This window comes from Pan troglodytes, chromosome 23 (genome assembly GCF_028858775.2).
Source record: "Pan troglodytes isolate AG18354 chromosome 23, NHGRI_mPanTro3-v2.0_pri, whole genome shotgun sequence".
NCBI classification, from domain to species: domain Eukaryota; kingdom Metazoa; phylum Chordata; class Mammalia; order Primates; family Hominidae; genus Pan; species Pan troglodytes.
The window spans coordinates 9,479,975-9,505,611 of record NC_086016.1 but is presented as its reverse complement, the minus strand read 5'-3'; positions in this window follow the sequence as shown (position 1 = coordinate 9,505,611).

Here is a 25,637-nt window from a genome sequence, read left to right as displayed (position 1 = left end):
TACACAGAATCTGTATAAACATGCAAATGTTTATACAGAATCTGTATAAACATGCAAATGTTTATACAGAATCTGTATAAACATGCAAATGTTTATACAGAATCTGTATAAACATGTCAATATTTACACAGAATCTGTATAAACACGTAAATATTTACACAGAATATGTATGAACATGTTAATATTTACACAGAATCTGTATAAACATGTAAATATTTACACAGAATCTGTATAAACATGTAAATGTTTACACAGAATCTGTATAAACATGTCAATATTTACACAGAATCTGTATAAACACGTAAATATTTACACAGAATCTGTATGAGCATGTCAATATTTACACAGAATCTGTAAAAACATGTAAATATTTACAAAGAATCTGTATAAACATGGAAATATTTACACAGAATATGTATAAACATGTAAATATTTACACAGAATCTGCAGAAACATGTAAATATTTACACAGAATCTGTATAAACATGTAAGTATTTACACAGAATCTGTATAAACATGTAAATATTTGCACAGAATCTGTATAAACATGTAAATATTTACACAGAATCTGTATAAACATGGCAATATTTACACAGAATCTGTATAAACATGGCAATATTTACACAGAATCGGCATAAACATGAAAACATTTGCACAGAATCTGTATAAACATGTAAATATTTGCACAGAATCTGTATAAACATGTAAATATTTACACAGAATCTGTATAAATATGTAAATATTTACACAGAATCTGTAAAAACCAGTAAATATTTACACAGAATCTGTATATACCTGTAAATATTTACACAGAATCTGTATGAACATGTATATATTTACACAGAATCTGTATGAACATGTAAATATTTACAGAGAATCTGTATGAATATGTAAATATTTACACAGAATCTGTATGAACATGTAAATATTTACACAGAATCTGCATATACCTGTAAATATTTACACAGAATCTGTATGAACATGTAAATATTTACACTGAATCTGTATAAAATTGTAAATATTTACACAGAATCTTTATAAACATGTAAATATTTACACAGAAACTGTATAAACATGTAAGTATTTACCAGAATGTGTATATACATGTAAATATTTACACAGAATCTATATAAACATGAAAATAATTACACAGAATCTGTGTAAACCTGTAAATATTTACACGGAATCTGTATAAACATGTAAATATTTACAAAGAATCTGTGTAAACATGTAAATATTTCTACAGAATGTATATGAACATGGAAATATTTACACAGAATGTGTATAAACATGTAAATATTTACACAGGGTCTGTAAAAACCAGTAAATATTTACACAGAATATTAAAAACCTGTCAATATTTACACAGTGTCTGTATAAACATGTTAATATTTCCACAGAATCTGTATAAACATGTCAATTTTTACGCAGGATCAGTAGAAACATGAAAATATTTACACATAATCTGTACAAACATGTAAATATTCACACAGAATTTCTATGAACATGTCAATATTTACACAGAATCTGTATAAACATGTAAATATTTACACAGCATCTGTATAAACATGTAAATATTTACACAGAATCTGTACGAGCATGTAAACCTTAACACCGAATCCTTATAAATATGTAAATATTTACACAGAATCTGTATAAACATGTAAACGTTTACACAGAATTTGTATAAACATGTCAATATTTACACAGAATCTCTATAAACACGTAAATACTTACACAGAATCTGTATGAACATGTCAATATTTACACAGAATCTGTATAAACATGTCAATATTTACACAGAATCTGCATAAACATGAAAACATTTACACAGAATCTGTATAAACATGTAAACATTTACACAGAATCTGTATAAATATGTAAATATTTACACAGAATCTGTATAAATATGTAAATATTTACACAGAATCTGTAAAAACCAGTAAATATTTACACGGAATCTGTATATACCTGTAAATATTTACACAGAATCCGTATGAACATGTATATATTTACACAGAATCTGTATGAACATGTAAATATTTACAGAGAATCTGTGTGAACATGTAAATATTTACACAGAATCTGTATGAACATGTCAATATTTACACAGAATCTGCATATACCTGTAAATATTTACACAGAATCTGTATGAACATGTAAATATTTACACTGAATCTGTATAAAATTGTAAATATTTACACAGAATCTTTATAAACATGTAAATAATTACACAGAAACTGTATAAACATGTAAATATTTACCAGAATGTGTGTAAACATGTAAATATTTACACAGAATCTATATAAACATGAAAATAATTACACAGAATCTGTGTAAACCTGTAAATATTTACACAGAATCTGTATAAACATGTAAATATTTACAAAGAATCTGTGTAAACATGTAAATATTTCTACAGAATGTGTAAGAACATGAAAATATTTACACAGAATGTGTATAAACATGTAAATATTTACACAGGGTCTGTAAAAACCAGTAAATATTTACACAGAATATTTAAAAACCTGTCAATATTTACACAGTGTCTGTATAAACATGTTAATATTTATACAGAATATGTATAAGCATGTCAATATTTACACAGAATCAGTAGAAACATGAAAATATTTACACAGAATCTGTACAAACATGTAAATATTCACACAGAATCTCTATGAACATGTCAATATTTACACAGAATCTGTATAAACATGTAAATATTTACACAGCATCTGTATAAACATGTAAATATTTACACAGAATCTGTACGAACATGTAAATGTTAACACCGAATCCTTATAAATATGTAAATATTTACACAGAATCTGTATAAACATTTAAATATTTACACATAATCTGTATAAACATGTAAATATTTACACAGAATCTGTATAATCATTTAAATATTTACCAAGAATCTGTATAAACATGTCAATATTTACACAGAATCTGTATAAACATATAAATAATTACACAGAATACGTATGAACGTGTATATATTTACACAGAAGGTGTATGAACATGTAAATATTTACACAGAATCTGTATGAACAGGTACATATTTACACAGAATCTGTATGAACAGGTACATATTTACACAGAATCTGCATCAGCATGTAAATATTTACACAGAATCTGTATAAACTTGTAAATATTTACTCAGAATCTGTATAAACATGAAATATTTACACAGAATCTGTATAAACATGTAAATATTTACGCAGAATCTTTAAAAACCTGTAAATATTTACACAGAATCTGTATAAACATGTCAATATTTACACAGAATCTGTATAAACATGTCAATATTTACACAGAATCAGTATAAACATGAAAATATTTACACAGAATGTGTATAAACATGTTAATATTTACACAGAATCTTTATAAACATGTAAATATTTACACAGAATCTGTATAAATATGTAAATATTTACACAGAATGAGTATAAACATGTAAATATTTACACAGAATCTGTATAAACATGTAAATATTCATACAGAATCTGTATAAACAAGTCAATATTTACAAAGAATCTGTATAAACATGTCAATATTTACACAGAATCTGTATAAACATGCAAATGTTTATACAGAATCTGTATAAACATGTCAATATTTACACAGAATCTGTATAAACACGCAAATATTTACACAGAATCTGTATGAACATGTCAATATTTACACAGAATCTGTATGAACATGTAAATATTTACACAGAATCTGTATAAACATGGCAATATTTACACAGAATCTGTATAAACATGGCAATATTTACACAGAATCTGTATAAACATGTCAATATTTACACAGAATCTATATAAACATGTCAATGTTTACACAGAATCTGTATAAACATGTCAATATTTACACAGAATCTGTATAAACACGTAAATATTTACACAGAATCTGTATGAGCATGTCAATATTTACACAGAATCTGTATAAACATGTAAATATTTACACAGAATCTGTAAAAACATGTAAATATTTACAAAGATTCTGTATAAACATGTAAATATTTAGACAGAATATGTATAAACATGTAAATATTTACACAGAATCTGTAGAAACATGTAAATATTTACAAAGAATCTGTATAAACATGTAAGTATTTACACAGAATCTGTATAAACATGTAAATATTTACACAGAATCTGTATGAACATGTAAATATTTACACAGAATCTGTATAATCATTTAAATATTTACCAAGAATCTGTATAAACATGTCAATATTTACACAGAATCTGTATAAACATGTAAATAATTACACAGAATACATATGAACATGTATATATTTACACAGAATGTGTATGAACATGTAAATGTTTACACAGAATCTGTATAAACATGTAAATATTTACGCAGAATCTTTAAAAACCTGTAAATATTGACACAGAATCTGCATAAACATGTCAATATTTACACAGAATCTGTATAAACATGTCAATATTTACACAGAATCAGTATAAACATGAAAATATTTACACAGAATGTGTATAAACATGTTAATATTTACACAGAATCTGTATAAATATGTAAATATTTACACAGAATCTGTATAAACATGTAAATATTTACAAAGAATCTGTATAAACATGTAAATGTTTACACAGAATCTGTATAAACATGTCAATATTTACACAGAATCTGTATAAACACGTAAATATTTACACAGAATCAGTATGAACATGTCAATATTTACACAGAATCTGTATAAACATGTAAATATTTACACAGAATCTGTATAAACATGTAAATATTTACACAGAATCTGTATAAACATGTAAATATTTACACAGAATCTGTATAAACATGTAAAAATTTACACAGAATCTGTATAAACATGTAAATATTTTCAAAAAATCTGTACGAGCATGTAAATGTTAACACCGAATCCTTATAAATATGTAAATATTTACACAGAATCTGTAGAAACATTTAAATATTTACATATAATCTGTATAAACATGTAAATATTTACACAGAATCTGTATAATCATTTAAATATTTACCAAGAATCTGTATAAACATGTCAATATTTACACAGAATCTGTATAAACATGTAAATAATTACACAGAATACGTATGAACGTGTATATATTTACACAGAATGTGTATAAACGTAAATATTTAGACAGAATCTGTATGAACAGGTACATATTTACACACAATCTGTATGAACAGGTACATATTTACACAGAATCTGCATCAGCATGTAAATATTTACACAGAATCTGTATAAACATGTAAATATTTACTCAGAATCTGTATAAACATGTAAATATTTACACAGAATCTGTATAAACATGTAAATATTTACGCAGAATCTTTAAAAACCTGTAAATATTTACACAGAATCAGTATAAACATGAAAATATTTACACAGAATGTGTATAAACAAGTTAATATTTACACAGAATCTTTATAAACATGTAAATATTTACACAGAATCTGTATAAATATGTAAATATTTACACAGAATCAGTATAAACATGTAAATATTTACACAGAATCTGTATAAACATGTAAATATTCATACAGAATCTGTATAAACATGCAAATGTTTATACAGAATCTGTATAAACATGTCAATATTTACACAGAATCTGTATAAACACGTAAATATTTACACAGAATATGTATGAACATGTTAATATTTACACAGAATCTGTATAAACATGTAAATATTTACACAGAATCTGTATAAACATGTAAATGTTTACACAGAATCTGTATAAACATGTCAATATTTACACAGAATCTGTATAAACACGTAAATATTTACACAGAATCTGTATGAGCATGTCAATATTTACACAGAATCTGTAAAAACATGTAAATATTTACAAAGAATCTGTATAAACATGGAAATATTTACACAGAATATGTATAAACATGTAAATATTTACACAGAATCTGCAGAAACATGTAAATATTTACACAGAATCTGTATAAACATGTAAGTATTTACACAGAATCTGTATAAACATGTAAATATTTGCACAGAATCTGTATAAACATGTAAATATTTACACAGAATCTGTATAAACATGGCAATATTTACACAGAATCTGTATAAACATGGCAATATTTACACAGAATCGGCATAAACATGAAAACATTTGCACAGAATCTGTATAAACATGTAAATATTTGCACAGAATCTGTATAAACATGTAAATATTTACACAGAATCTGTATAAATATGTAAATATTTACACAGAATCTGTAAAAACCAGTAAATATTTACACAGAATCTGTATATACCTGTAAATATTTACACAGAATCTGTATGAACATGTATATATTTACACAGAATCTGTATGAACATGTAAATATTTACAGAGAATCTGTATGAATATGTAAATATTTACACAGAATCTGTATGAACATGTAAATATTTACACAGAATCTGCATATACCTGTAAATATTTACACAGAATCTGTATGAACATGTAAATATTTACACTGAATCTGTATAAAATTGTAAATATTTACACAGAATCTTTATAAACATGTAAATATTTACACAGAAACTGTATAAACATGTAAGTATTTACCAGAATGTGTATATACATGTAAATATTTACACAGAATCTATATAAACATGAAAATAATTACACAGAATCTGTGTAAACCTGTAAATATTTACACGGAATCTGTATAAACATGTAAATATTTACAAAGAATCTGTGTAAACATGTAAATATTTCTACAGAATGTATATGAACATGGAAATATTTACACAGAATGTGTATAAACATGTAAATATTTACACAGGGTCTGTAAAAACCAGTAAATATTTACACAGAATATTAAAAACCTGTCAATATTTACACAGTGTCTGTATAAACATGTTAATATTTCCACAGAATCTGTATAAACATGTCAATATTTACGCAGGATCAGTAGAAACATGAAAATATTTACACATAATCTGTACAAACATGTAAATATTCACACAGAATCTCTATGAACATGTCAATATTTACACAGAATCTGTATAAACATGTAAATATTTACACAGCATCTGTATAAACATGTAAATATTTACACAGAATCTGTACGAGCATGTAAACGTTAACACCGAATCCTTATAAATATGTAAATATTTACACAGAATCTGTATAAACATGTAAACGTTTACACAGAATTTGTATAAACATGTCAATATTTACACAGAATCTCTATAAACACGTAAATACTTACACAGAATCTGTATGAACATGTCAATATTTACACAGAATCTGTATAAACATGTCAATATTTACACAGAATCTGCATAAACATGAAAACATTTACACAGAATCTGTATAAACATGTAAACATTTACACAGAATCTGTATAAACATGTAAATATTTACACAGAATCTGTATAAATATGTAAATATTTACACAGAATCTGTAAAAACCAGTAAATATTTACACGGAATCTGTATATACCTGTAAATATTTACACAGAATCCGTATGAACATGTATATATTTACACAGAATCTGTATGAACATGTAAATATTTACAGAGAATGTGTGTGAACATGTAAATATTTACACAGAATCTGTATGAACATGTCAATATTTACACAGAATCTGCATATACCTGTAAATATTTACACAGAATCTGTATGAACATGTAAATATTTACACTGAATCGGTATAAAATTGTAAATATTTACACAGAATCTTTATAAACATGTAAATAATTACACAGAAACTGTATAAACATGTAAATATTTACCAGAATGTGTGTAAACATGTAAATATTTACACAGAATCTATATAAACATGAAAATAATTACACAGAATCTGTGTAAACCTGTAAATATTTACAAAGAATCTGTATAAACATGTAAATATTTACAAAGAATCTGTGTAAACATGTAAATATTTCTACAGAATGTGTATGAACATGAAAATATTTACACAGAATGTGTATAAACATGTAAATATTTACACAGGGTCTGTAAAAACCAGTAAATATTTACACAGAATATTTAAAAACCTGTCAATATTTACACAGTGTCTGTATAAACATGTTAATATTTACACAGAATATGTATAAGCATGTCAATATTTACACAGAATCAGTAGAAACATGAAAATATTTACACAGAATATGTACAAACATGTAAATATTCACACAGAATCTCTATGAACATGTCAATATTTACACAGAATCTGTATAAACATGTAAATATTTACACAGCATCTGTATAAACATGTAAATATTTACACAGAATCTGTACGAGCATGTAAACGTTAACACCGAATCCTTATAAATATGTAAATATTTACACAGAATCTGTATAAACATGTAAACGTTTACACAGAATTTGTATAAACATGTCAATATTTACACAGAATCTCTATAAACACGTAAATACTTACACAGAATCTGTATGAACATGTCAATATTTACACAGAATCTGTATAAACATGTCAATATTTACACAGAATCTGCATAAACATGAAAACATTTACACAGAATCTGTATAAACATGTAAACATTTACACAGAATCTGTATAAATATGTAAATATTTACACAGAATCTGTATAAATATGTAAATATTTACACAGAATCTGTAAAAACCAGTAAATATTTACACGGAATCTGTATATACCTGTAAATATTTACACAGAATCCGTATGAACATGTATATATTTACACAGAATCTGTATGAACATGTAAATATTTACAGAGAATCTGTGTGAACATGTAAATATTTACACAGAATCTGTATGAACATGTCAATATTTACACAGAATCTGCATATACCTGTAAATATTTACACAGAATCTGTATGAACATGTAAATATTTACACTGAATCTGTATAAAATTGTAAATATTTACACAGAATCTTTATAAACATGTAAATAATTACACAGAAACTGTATAAACATGTAAATATTTACCAGAATGTGTGTAAACATGTAAATATTTACACAGAATCTATATAAACATGAAAATAATTACACAGAATCTGTGTAAACCTGTAAATATTTACACAGAATCTGTATAAACATGTAAATATTTACAAAGAATCTGTGTAAACATGTAAATATTTCTACAGAATGTGTATGAACATGAAAATATTTACACAGAATGTGTATAAACATGTAAATATTTACACAGGGTCTGTAAAAACCAGTAAATATTTACACAGAATATTTAAAAACCTGTCAATATTTACACAGTGTCTGTATAAACATGTTAATATTTACACAGAATATGTATAAGCATGTCAATATTTACACAGAATCAGTAGAAACATGAAAATATTTACACAGAATCTGTACAAACATGTAAATATTCACACAGAATCTCTATGAACATGTCAATATTTACACAGAATCTGTATAAACATGTAAATATTTAAACAGCATCTGTATAAACATGTAAATATTTACACAGAATCTGTACGAACATGTAAATGTTAACACCGAATCCTTATAAATATGTAAATATTTACACAGAATCTGTATAAACATTTAAATATTTACACATAATCTGTATAAACATGTAAATATTTACACAGAATCTGTATAATCATTTAAATATTTACCAAGAATCTGTATAAACATGTCAATATTTACACAGAATCTGTATAAACATATAAATAATTACACAGAATACGTATGAACGTGTATATATTTACACAGAAGGTGTATGAACATGTAAATATTTACACAGAATCTGTATGAACAGGTACATATTTACACAGAATCTGTATGAACAGGTACATATTTACACAGAATCTGCATCAGCATGTAAATATTTACACAGAATCTGTATAAACATGTAAATATTTACTCAGAATCTGTATAAACATGTAAATATTTACACAGAATCTGTATAAACATGTAAATATTTACGCAGAATCTTTAAAAACCTGTAAATATTTACACAGAATCTGTATAAACATGTCAATATTTACACAGAATCTGTATAAACATGTCAATATTTACACAGAATCAGTATAAACATGAAAATATTTACACAGAATGTGTATAAACATGTTAATATTTACACAGAATCTTTATAAACATGTAAATATTTACACAGAATCTGTATAAATATGTAAATATTTACACAGAATGAGTATAAACATGTAAATATTTACACAGAATCTGTATAAACATGTAAATATTCATACAGAATCTGTATAAACAAGTCAATATTTACAAAGAATCTGTATAAACATGTCAATATTTACACAGAATCTGTATAAACATGCAAATGTTTATACAGAATCTGTATAAACATGCAAATGTTTATACAGAATCTGTATAAACATGTCAATATTTACACAGAATCTGTATAAACACGCAAATATTTACACAGAATCTGTATGAACATGTCAATATTTACACAGAATCTGTATGAACATGTAAATATTTACACAGAATCTGTATAAACATGGCAATATTTACACAGAATCTGTATAAACATGGCAATATTTACACAGAATCTGTATAAACATGTCAATATTTACACAGAATCTATATAAACATGTCAATGTTTACACAGAATCTGTATAAACATGTCAATATTTACACAGAATCTGTATAAACACGTAAATATTTACACAGAATCTGTATGAGCATGTCAATATTTACACAGAATCTGTATAAACATGTAAATATTTACACAGAATCTGTAAAAACATGAAAATATTTACAAAGATTCTGTATAAACATGTAAATATTTAGACAGAATATGTATAAACATGTAAATATTTACACAGAATCTGTAGAAACATGTAAATATTTACAAAGAATCTGTATAAACATGTAAGTATTTACACAGAATCTGTATAAACATGTAAATATTTACACAGAATCTGTATGAACATGTAAATATTTACACAGAATCTGTATAAACATGTCAATATTTACACAGAATCTGCATAAACATGAAAACATTTACACAGAATCTGTATAAACATGTAAATATTTACACAGAATCTGTATAAACATGAAAATATTTACACAGAATTTGTATAAATATGTAAATATTTATACAGAATCTGTAAAAACCAGTAAATATTTACACAGAATCTGTATATACCTGTAAATATTTACACAGAATCCGTATGAACATGTATATATTTACACAGAATCTGTATGAACATGTAAATATTTACAGAGAATCTGTATGAACATGTAAAGATTTATGCAGAATCTGTATGAACATGTCAATATTTACACAGAATCTGCATATACCTGTAAATATTTACACAGAATCTGTATGAACATGTAAATATTTACACTGAATCTGTATAAAATTGTAAATATTTACACAGAATCTTTATAAACATGTAAATGATTACACAGAACCTGTATAAACATGTAAATATTTACCAGAATGTTTGTAAACATGTAAATATTTACACAGAATCTATATAAACATGAAAATAATTACACAGAATCTGTGTAAACCTGTAAATATTTACACAGAATCTGTATAAACATGTAAATATTTACAAAGAATCTGTGTAAACATGTAAATATTTCTACAGAATGTGTATGAACATGAAAATATTTACACAGAATGTGTATAAACATGTAAATATTTACACAGGGTCTGTAAAAACCAGTAAATATTTACACAGAATATTTAAAAACCTGTCAATATTTACACAGTGTCTGTATAAACATGTTAATATTTACACAGAATATGTATAAGCATGTCAATATTTACACAGAATCAGTAGAAACATGAAAATATTTACACAGTATCTGTACAAACATGTAAATATTCACACAGAATCTCTATGAACATGTCAATATTTACACAGAATCTGTATAAACATGTAAATATTTACACAGCATCTGTATAAACATGTAAATATTTACACAGAATCTGTACGAGCATGTAAATGTTAACACCGAATCCTTATAAATATGTAAATATTTACACAGAATCTGTATAAACATTTAAATATTTACACATAATCTGTATAAACATGTAAATATTTACACAGAATCTGTATAATCATTTAAATATTTACCAAGAATCTGTATAAACATGTCAATATTTACACAGAATCTGTATAAACATATAAATAATTACACAGAATACGTATGAACGTGTATATATTTACACAGAATGTGTACGAACATGTAAATATTTACACAGAATCTGTATGAACAAGTACATATTTACACAGAATCTGTATGAACAGGTACATATTTACACAGAATCTGCATCAGCATGTAAATATTTACTCAGAATCTGTATAAACATGTAAATATTTACTCAGAATCTGTATAAACATGTAAATATTTACACAGAATCTGTATAAACATGTAAATATTTACGCAGAATCTTTAAAAACCTGTAAATATTTACACAGAATCTGTATAAACATGTCAATATTTACACAGAATCTGTATAAACATGTCAATATTTACACAGAATCAGTATAAACATGAAAATATTTACACAGAATGTGTATAAACATGTTAATATTTACACAGAATCTTTATAAACATGTAAATATTTACACAGAATCTGTATAAATATGTAAATATTTACACAGAATGAGTATAAACATGTAAATATTTACACAGAATCTGTATAAACATGTAAATATTCATACAGAATCTGTATAAACAAGTCAATATTTACACAGAATCTGTATAAACATGTCAATATTTACACAGAATCTGTATAAACATGCAAATGTTTATACAGAATCTGTATAAACATGTCAATATTTACACAGAATCTGTATAAACACGCAAATATTTACACAGAATCTGTATGAACATGTCAATATTTACACAGAATCTGTATGAACATGTAAATATTTACACAGAATCTGTATAAACATGGCAATATTTACACAGAATCTGTATAAACATGGCAATATTTACACAGAATCTGTATAAACATGTCAATATTTACACAGAATCTGTATAAACATGTCAATGTTTACACAGAATCTGTATAAACATGTCAATATTTACACAGAATCTGTATAAACACGTAAATTTTTACAGAGAATCTGTATGAGCATGTCAATATTTACACAGAATCTGTATAAACATGTAAATATTTACACAGAATCTGTAAAAACATGTAAATATTTACAAAGATTCTGTATAAACATGTAAATATTTACACAGAATATGTATAAACATGTAAATATTTACACAGAATCTGTAGAAACATGTAAATATTTACAAAGAATCTGTATAAACATGTAAGTATTTACACAGAATCTGTATAAACATGTAAATATTTACACAGAATCTGTATGAACATGTAAATATTTACACAGAATCTGTATAATCATTTAAATATTTACCAAGAATCTGTATAAACATGTCAATATTTACACAGAATCTGTATAAACATGTAAATAATTACACAGAATACATATGAACATGTATATATTTACACAGAATGTGTATGAACATGTAAATGTTTACACAGAATCTGTATAAACATGTAAATATTTACGCAGAATCTTTAAAAACCTGTAAATATTGACACAGAATCTGCATAAACATGTCAATATTTACACAGAATCTGTATAAACATGTCAATATTTACACAGAATCAGTATAAACATGAAAATATTTACACAGAATGTGTATAAACATGTTAATATTTACACAGAATCTGTATAAATATGTAAATATTTACACAGAATCTGTATAAACATGTAAATATTTACAAAGAATCTGTATAAACATGTAAATGTTTACACAGAATCTGTATAAACATGTCAATATTTACACAGAATCTGTATAAACACGTAAATATTTACACAGAATCAGTATGAACATGTCAATATTTACACAGAATCTGTATAAACATGTAAATATTTACACAGAATCTGTATAAACATGTAAATATTTACACAGAATCTGTATAAACATGTAAATATTTACACAGAATCTGTATAAACATGTAAAAATTTACACAGAATCTGTATAAACATGTAAATATTTTCAAAAAATCTATACGAGCATGTAAATGTTAACACCGAATCCTTATAAATATGTAAATATTTACACAGAATCTGTAGAAACATTTAAATATTTACATATAATCTGTATAAACATGTAAATATTTACACAGAATCTGTATAATCATTTAAATATTTACCAAGAATCTGTATAAACATGTCAATATTTACACAGAATCTGTATAAACATGTAAATAATTACACAGAATACGTATGAACGTGTATATATTTACACAGAATGTGTATAAACGTAAATATTTACACAGAATCTGTATGAACAGGTACATATTTACACACAATCTGTATGAACAGGTACATATTTACACAGAATCTGCATCAGCATGTAAATATTTACACAGAATCTGTATAAACATGTAAATATTTACTCAGAATCTGTATAAACATGTAAATATTTACACAGAATCTGTATAAACATGTAAATATTTACGCAGAATCTTTAAAAACCTGTAAATATTTACACAGAATCAGTATAAACATGAAAATATTTACACAGAATGTGTATAAACAAGTTAATATTTACACAGAATCTTTATAAACATGTAAATATTTACACAGAATCTGTATAAATATGTAAATATTTACACAGAATCTGTATAAATATGTAAATATTTACACAGAATCAGTATAAACATGTAAATATTTACACAGAATCTGTATAAACATGTAAATATTCATACAGAATCTGTATAAACATGTCAATATTTACACAGAATCTGTATAAACATGTCAATATTTACACAGAATCTGTATAAACATGCAAATGTTTATACAGAATCTGTATAAACATGCAAATGTTTATACAGAATCTGTATAAACATGCAAATGTTTATACAGAATCTGTATAAACATGTCAATATTTACACAGAATCTGTATAAACACGTAAATATTTACACAGAATATGTAAGAACATGTTAATATTTACACAGAATCTGTATAAACATGTAAATATTTACACAGAATCTGTATAAACATGTAAATGTTTACACAGAATCTGTATAAACATGTCAATATTTACACAGAATCTGTATAAACACGTAAATATTTACACAGAATCTGTATGAGCATGTCAATATTTACACAGAATCTGAAAAAACATGTAAATATTTACAAAGAATCTGTATAAACATGGAAATATTTACACAGAATATGTATAAACATGTAAATATTTACACAGAATCTGCAGAAACATGTAAATATTTACACAGAATCTGTATAAACATGTAAGTATTTACACAGAATCTGTATAAACATGTAAATATTTGCACAGAATCTGTATAAACATGTAAATATTTACATAGAATCTGTATAAACATGGCAATATTTACACAGAATCTGTATAAACATGGCAATATTTACACAGAATCGGCATAAACATGAAAACATTTGCACAGAATCTGTATAAACATGTAAATATTTGCACAGAATCTGTATAAACATGTAAATATTTACACAGAATCTGTATAAATATGTAAATATTTACACAGAATCTGTAAAAACCAGTAAATATTTACACAGAATCTGTATATACCTGTAAATATTTACACAGAATCTGTATGAACATGTATATATTTACACAGAATCTGTATGAACATGTAAATATTTACAGAGAATCTGTATGAATATGTAAATATTTACACAGAATCTGTATGAACATGTAAATATTTACACAGAATCTGCATATACCTGTAAATATTTACACAGAATCTGTATGAACATGTAAATATTTACACTGAATCTGTATAAAATTGTAAATATTTACACAGAATCTTTATAAACATGTAAATATTTACACAGAAACTGTATAAACATGTAAGTATTTACCAGAATGTGTATATACATGTAAATATTTACACAGAATCTATATAAACATGAAAATAATTACACAGAATCTGTGTAAACCTGTAAATATTTACACGGAATCTGTATAAACATGTAAATATTTACAAAGAATCTGTGTAAACATGTAAATATTTCTACAGAATGTATATGAACATGGAAATATTTACACAGAATGTGTATAAACATGTAAATATTTACACAGGGTCTGTAAAAACCAGTAAATATTTACACAGAATATTAAAAACCTGTCAATATTTACACAGTGTCTGTATAAACATGTTAATATTTCCACAGAATCTGTATAAACATGTCAATATTTACGCAGGATCAGTAGAAACATGAAAATATTTACACATAATCTGTACAAACATGTAAATATTCACACAGAATCTCTATGAACATGTCAATATTTACACAGAATCTGTATAAACATGTAAATATTTACACAGCATCTGTATAAACATGTAAATATTTACACAGAATCTGTACGAGCATGTAAACGTTAACACCGAATCCTTATAAATATGTAAATATTTACACAGAATCTGTATAAACATGTAAACGTTTACACAGAATTTGTATAAACATGTCAATATTTACACAGAATCTCTATAAACACGTAAATACTTACACAGAATCTGTATGAACATGTCAATATTTACACAGAATCTGTATAAACATGTCAATATTTACACAGAATCTGCATAAACATGAAAACATTTACACAGAATCTGTATAAACATGTAAACATTTACACAGAATCTGTATAAACATGTAAATATTTACACAGAATCTGTATAAATATGTAAATATTTACACAGAATCTGTAAAAACCAGTAAATATTTACACGGAATCTGTATATACCTGTAAATATTTACACAGAATCCGTATGAACATGTATATATTTACACAGAATCTGTATGAACATGTAAATATTTACAGAGAATGTGTGTGAACATGTAAATATTTACACAGAATCTGTATGAACATGTCAATATTTACACAGAATCTGCATATACCTGTAAATATTTACACAGAATCTGTATGAACATGTAAATATTTACACTGAATCGGTATAAAATTGTAAATATTTACACAGAATCTTTATAAACATGTAAATAATTACACAGAAACTGTATAAACATGTAAATATTTACCAGAATGTGTGTAAACATGTAAATATTTACACAGAATCTATATAAACATGAAAATAATTACACAGAATCTGTGTAAACCTGTAAATATTTACAAAGAATCTGTATAAACATGTAAATATTTACAAAGAATCTGTGTAAACATGTAAATATTTCTACAGAATGTGTATGAACATGAAAATATTTACACAGAATGTGTATAAACATGTAAATATTTACACAGGGTCTGTAAAAACCAGTAAATATTTACACAGAATATTTAAAAACCTGTCAATATTTACACAGTGTCTGTATAAACATGTTAATATTTACACAGAATATGTATAAGCATGTCAATATTTACACAGAATCAGTAGAAACATGAAAATATTTACACAGAATATGTACAAACATGTAAATATTCACACAGAATCTCTATGAACATGTCAATATTTACACAGAATCTGTATAAACATGTAAATATTTACACAGCATCTGTATAAACATGTAAATATTTACACAGAATCTGTACGAGCATGTAAACGTTAACTCCGAATCCTTATAAATATGTAAATATTTACACAGAATCTGTATAAACATGTAAACGTTTACACAGAATTTGTATAAACATGTCAATATTTACACAGAATCTCTATAAACACGTAAATACTTACACAGAATCTGTATGAACATGTCAATATTTACACAGAATCTGTATAAACATGTCAATATTTACACAGAATCTGCATAAACATGAAAACATTTACACAGAATCTGTATAAACATGTAAACATTTACACAGAATCTGTATAAATATGTAAATATTTACACAGAATCTGTATAAATATGTAAATATTTACACAGAATCTGTAAAAACCAGTAAATATTTACACGGAATCTGTATATACCTGTAAATATTTACACAGAATCCGTATGAACATGTATATATTTACACAGAATCTGTATGAACATGTAAATATTTACAGAGAATCTGTGTGAACATGTAAATATTTACACAGAATCTGTATGAACATGTCAATATTTACACAGAATCTGCATATACCTGTAAATATTTACACAGAATCTGTATGAACATGTAAATATTTACACTGAATCTGTATAAAATTGTAAATATTTACACAGAATCTTTATAAACATGTAAATAATTACACAGAAACTGTATAAACATGTAAATATTTACCAGAATGTGTGTAAACATGTAAATATTTACACAGAAACTATATAAACATGAAAATAATTACACAGAATCTGTGTAAACCTGTAAATATTTACACAGAATCTGTATAAACATGTAAATATTTACAAAGAATCTGTGTAAACATGTAAATATTTCTACAGAATGTGTATGAACATGAAAATATTTACACAGAATGTGTATAAACATGTAAATATTTACACAGGGTCTGTAAAAACCAGTAAATATTTACACAGAATATTTAAAAACCTGTCAATATTTACACAGTGTCTGTATAAACATGTTAATATTTACACAGAATATGTATAAGCATGTCAATATTTACACAGAATCAGTAGAAACATGAAAATATTTACACAGAATCTGTACAAACATGTAAATATTCACACAGAATCTCTATGAACATGTCAATATTTACACAGAATCTGTATAAACATGTAAATATTTACACAGCATCTGTATAAACATGTAAATATTTACACAGAATCTGTACGAACATGTAAATGTTAACACCGAATCCTTATAAATATGTAAATATTTACACAGAATCTGTATAAACATTTAAATATTTACACATAATCTGTATAAACATGTAAATATTTACACAGAATCTGTATAATCATTTAAATATTTACCAAGAATCTGTATAAACATGTCAATATTTACACAGAATCTGTATAAACATATAAATAATTACACAGAATACGTATGAACGTGTATATATTTACACAGAAGGTGTATGAACATGTAAATATTTACACAGAATCTGTATGAACAGGTACATATTTACACAGAATCTGTATGAACAGGTACATATTTACACAGAATCTGCATCAGCATGTAAATATTTACACAGAATCTGTATAAACATGTAAATATTTACTCAGAATCTGTATAAACATGTAAATATTTACACAGAATCTGTATAAACATGTAAATATTTACGCAGAATCTTTAAAAACCTGTAAATATTTACACAGAATCTGTATAAACATGTCAATATTTACACAGAATCTGTATAAACATGTCAATATTTAAACAGAATCAGTATAAACATGAAAATATTTACACAGAATGTGTATAAACATGTTAATATTTACACAGAATCTTTATAAACATGTAAATATTTACACAGAATCTGTATAAATATGTAAATATTTACACAGAATGAGTATAAACATGTAAATATTTACACAGAATCTGTATAAACATGTAAATATTCATACAGAATCTGTATAAACAAGTCAATATTTACAAAGAATCTGTATAAACATGTCAATATTTACACAGAATCTGTATAAACATGCAAATGTTTATACAGAATCTGTATAAACATGTCAATATTTACACAGAATCTGTATAAACACGCAAATATTTACACAGAATCTGTATGAACATGTCAATATTTACACAGAATCTGTATGAACATGTAAATATTTACACAGAATCTGTATAAACATGGCAATATTTACACAGAATCTGTATAAACATGGCAATATTTACACAGAATCTGTATAAACATGTCAATATTTACACAGAATCTATATAAACATGTCAATGTTTACACAGAATCTGTATAAACATGTCAATATTTACACAGAATCTGTATAAACACGTAAATATTTACACAGAATCTGTATGAGCATGTCAATATTTACACAGAATCTGTATAAACATGTAAATATTTACACAGAATCTGTAAAAACATGAAAATATTTACAAAGATTCTGTATAAACATGTAAATATTTAGACAGAATATGTATAAACATGTAAATATTTACACAGAATCTGTAGAAACATGTAAATATTTACAAAGAATCTGTATAAACATGTAAGTATTTACACAGAATCTGTATAAACATGTAAATATTTACACAGAATCTGTATGAACATGTAAATATTTACACAGAATCTGTATAAACATGTCAATATTTACACAGAATCTGCATAAACATGACAACATTTACACAGAATCTGTATAAACATGTAAATATTTACACAGAATCTGTATAAACATGAAAATATTTACACAGAATTTGTATAAATATGTAAATATTTATACAGAATCTATAAAAACCAGTAAATATTTACACTGAATCTGTATATACCTGTAAATATTTACACAGAATCCGTATGAACATGTATATATTTACACAGAATCTGTATGAACATGTAAATATTTACAGAGAATCTGTATGAACATGTAAAGATTTATACAGAATCTGTATGAACATGTCAATATTTACACAGAATCTGCATATACCTGTAAATATTTACACAGAATCTGTATGAACATGTAAATATTTACACTGAATCTGTATAAAATTGTAAATATTTACACAGAATCTTTATAAACATGTAAATGATTACACAGAACCTGTATAAACATGTAAATATTTACCAGAATGTTTGTAAACATGTAAATATTTACACAGAATCTATATAAACATGAAAATAATTACACAGAATCTGTGTAAACCTGTAAATATTTACACAGAATCTGTATAAACATGTAAATATTTACAAAGAATCTGTGTAAACATGTAAATATTTCTACAGAATGTGTATGAACATGAAAATATTTACACAGAATGTGTATAAACATGTAAATATTTACACAGGGTCTGTAAAAACCAGTAAATATTTACACAGAATATTTAAAAACCTGTCAATATTTACACAGTGTCTGTATAAACATGTTAATATTTACACAGAATATGTATAAGCATGTCAATATTTACACAGAATCAGTAGAAACATGAAAATATTTACACAGTATCTGTACAAACATGTAAATATTCACACAGAATCTCTATGAACATGTCAATATTTACACAGAATCTGTATAAACATGTAAATATTTACACAGCATCTGTATAAACATGTAAATATTTACACAGAATCTGTACGAGCATGTAAATGTTAACACCGAATCCTTATAAATATGTAAATATTTACACAGAATCTGTATAAACATTTAAATATTTACACATAATCTGTATAAACATGTAAATATTTACACAGAATCTGTATAATCATTTAAATATTTACCAAGAATCTGTATAAACATGTCAATATTTACACAGAATCTGTATAAACCTATAAATAATTACACAGAATACGTATGAACGTGTATATATTTACACAGAATGTGTATGAACATGTAAATATTTACACAGAATCTGTATGAACAAGTACATATTTACACAGAATCTGTATGAACAGGTACATATTTACACAGAATCTGCATCAGCATGTAAATATTTACTCAGAATCTGTATAAACATGTAAATATTTACTCAGAATCTGTATAAACATGTAAATATTTACACAGAATCTGTATAAACATGTAAATATTTACGCAGAATCTTTAAAAACCTGTAAATATTTACACAGAATCTGTATAAACATGTCAATATTTACACAGAATCTGTATAAACATGTCAATATTTACACAGAATCAGTATAAACATGAAAATATTTACACAGAATGTGTATAAACATGTTAATATTTACACAGAATCTTTATAAACATGTAAATATTTACACAGAATCTGTATAAATATGTAAATATTTACACAGAATGAGTATAAACATGTAAATATTTACACAGAATCTGTATAAACATGTAAATATTCATACAGAATCTGTATAAACAAGTCAATATTTACACAGAATCTGTATAAACATGTCAATATTTACACAGAATCTGTATAAACATGCAAATGTTTATACAGAATCTGTATAAACATGTCAATATTTACACAGAATCTGTATAAACACGCAAATATTTACACAGAATCTGTATGAACATGTCAATATTTACACAGAATCTGTATGAACATGTAAATATTTACACAGAATCTGTATAAACATGGCAATATTTACACAGAATCTGTATAAACATGGCAATATTTACACAGAATCTGTATAAACATGTCAATATTTACACAGAATCTGTATAAACATGTCAATGTTTACACAGAATCTGTATAAACATGTCAATATTTACACAGAATCTGTATAAACACGTAAATTTTTACAGAGAATCTGTATGAGCATGTCAATATTTACACAGAATCTGTATAAACATGTAAATATTTACACAGAATCTGTAAAAACATGTAAATATTTACAAAGATTCTGTATAAACATGTAAATATTTACACAGAATATGTATAAACATGTAAATATTTACACAGAATCTGTAGAAACATGTAAATATTTACAAAGAATCTGTATAAACATGTAAGTATTTACACAGAATCTGTATAAACATGTAAATATTTACACAGAATCTGTATGAACATGTAAATATTTACACAGAATCTGTATAAACATGTCAATATTTACACAAAATCTGCATAAACATGAAAACATTTACACAGAATCTGTATAAACATGTAAATATTTACACAGAATCTGTATAAACATGTAAATATTTACACAGAATCTGTATAAACATGTAAATATTTAAACAGAATCTGTATAAATATGTAAATATTTATACACAATCCGTAAAAACCAGTAAATATTTACACAGAATCTGTATATACCTGTAAATATTTACACAGAATCCGTATGAACATGTATATATTTACACAGAATCTGTATGAACATGTAAATATTTACAGAGAATCTGTATGAACATGTAAAGATTTATACAGAATCTCTATGAACATGTCAATATTTACACAGAATCTGCATATACCTGTAAATATTTACACAGAATCTGTATGAATATGTAAATATTTACACTGAATCTGTATAAAATTGTAAATATTTACCAAGAATCTGTATAAACATGACAATATTTACACAGAATCTGTATAAACATATAAATAATTACACAGAATACGTATGAACGTGTATATATTTACACAGAATGTGTATGAACATGTAAATATTTACACAGAATCTGTATGAACAGGTACATATTTACACAGAATCTGTATGAACAGGTACATATTTACACAGAATCTGCATCAGCATGTAAATATTTACACAGAATCTGTATAAACATGTAAATATTTACTCAGAATCTGTATAAACATGTAAATATTTACACAGAATCTGTATAAACATGTAAATATTTACGCAGAATCTTTAAAAACCTGTAAATATTTACACAGAATCTGTATAAACATGTCAATATTTAAACAGAATCTGTATAAACATGTCAATATTTACACAGAATCAGTATAAACATGAAAATATTTACACAGAATGTGTATAAACATGTTAATATTGACACAGAATCTTTATAAACATGTAAATATTTACAAAGAATCTGTATAAATATGTAAATATTTACACAGAATGAGTATAAACATGTAAATATTTACACAGAATCTGTATAAACATGTAAATATTCATACAGAATCTGTATAAACAAGTCAATATTTACACAGAATCTGTATAAACATGTCAATATTTACACAGAATCTGTATAAACATGCAAATGTTTATACAGAATCTGTATAAACATGTCAATATTTACACAGAATCTGTATAAACACGCAAATATTTACACAGAATCTGTATGAACATGTCAATATTTACACAGAATCTGTATGAACATGTAAATATTTCCACAGAATCTGTATAAACATGGCAATATTTACACAGAATCTGTATAAACATGGCAATATTTACACAGAATCTGTATAAACATGTCAATATTTACACAGAATCTATATAAACATGTCAATGTTTACACAGAATCTGTATAAACATGTCAATATTTACACAGAATCTGTATAAACACGTAAATATTTACACAGAATCTGTATGAGCATGTCAATATTTACACAGAATCTGTATAAACATGTAAATATTTACACAGAATCTGTAAAAACATGAAAATATTTACAAAGATTCTGTATAAACATGTAAATATTTAGACAGAATATGTATAAACATGTAAATATTTACACAGAATCTGTAGAAACATGTAAATATTTACAAAGAATCTGTATAAACATGTAAGTATTTACACAGAATCTGTATAAACATGTAAATATTTACACAGAATCTGTATGAACATGTAAATATTTACACAGAATCTGTATAAACATGGCAATATTTACACAGAATCTGTATAAACATGTAAGTATTTACACAGAATCTGTATAAACATGTAAATATTTACACAGAATCTGTATGAACATGTAAATATTTACACAGAATCTGTATAAACATGTCAATATTTACACAGAATCTGCATAAACATGAAAACATTTACAAAGAATCTGTATAAACATGTAAATATTTACACAGAATCTGTATAAACATGTAAATATTTACACAGAATCTGTATAAATATGTAAATATTTATACAGAATCTGTAAAAACCAGTAAATATTTACACAGAATCTGTATATACCTGTAAATATTTACACAGAATCCGTATGAACATGTATATATTTACACAGAATCTGTATGAACATGTAAATATTTACAGAGAATCTGTATGAACATGTAAAGATTTATACAGAATCTGTATGAACATGTCAATATTTACACAGAATCTGCATATACCTGTAAATATTTACACAGAATCTGTATGAACATGTAAATATTTACACTGAATCTGTATAAAATTGTAAATATTTACACAGAATCTTTATAAACATGTAAATATTTACACAGAAACTGTATAAACATGTAAATATTTACCAGAATGTGTATAAACATGTAAATATTTACACAGAATCTATATAAACATGAAAATAATTACACAGAATCTGTGTAAACCTGTAAATATTTACACAGAATCTGTATAAACATGTAAATATTTACAAAGAATCTGTGTAAACATGTAAATATTTCTACAGAATGTGTATGAACATGAAAATATTTACACAGAATGTGTATAAACATGTAAATATTTACACAGGGTCTGTAAAAACCAGTAAATATTTACACAGAATATTTAAAAACCTGTCAATATTTACACAGTGTCTGTATAAACATGTTAATATTTACACAGAATCTGTATAAACATGTCAATATTTACACAGAATCAGTAGAAACATGAAAATATTTACACAGAATCTGTACAAACATATAAATATTTACACAGGATCTGTATGAACATGTTAATATTTACACAGAATCTGTATAAACGTGAAAATATTTACACAGAATCTGTATAAAAATGTAAATATTTACACAGAATATATATGAACATGTAAATATTTACACAGAATGTGTATAAACATGTAAATATTTACACAGAATCTGTATAAACATGTAAATATTTACACAGAATCTGCATATACCTGTAAATATTTACACAGAATCTGTATGAACATGTAAATATTTACACTGAATCTGTATAAAATTGTAAATATTTACACAGAATCTTTATAAGCATGTAAATATTTACACAGAAACTGTATAAACCTGTAAATATTTACCAGAATGTGTATAAAC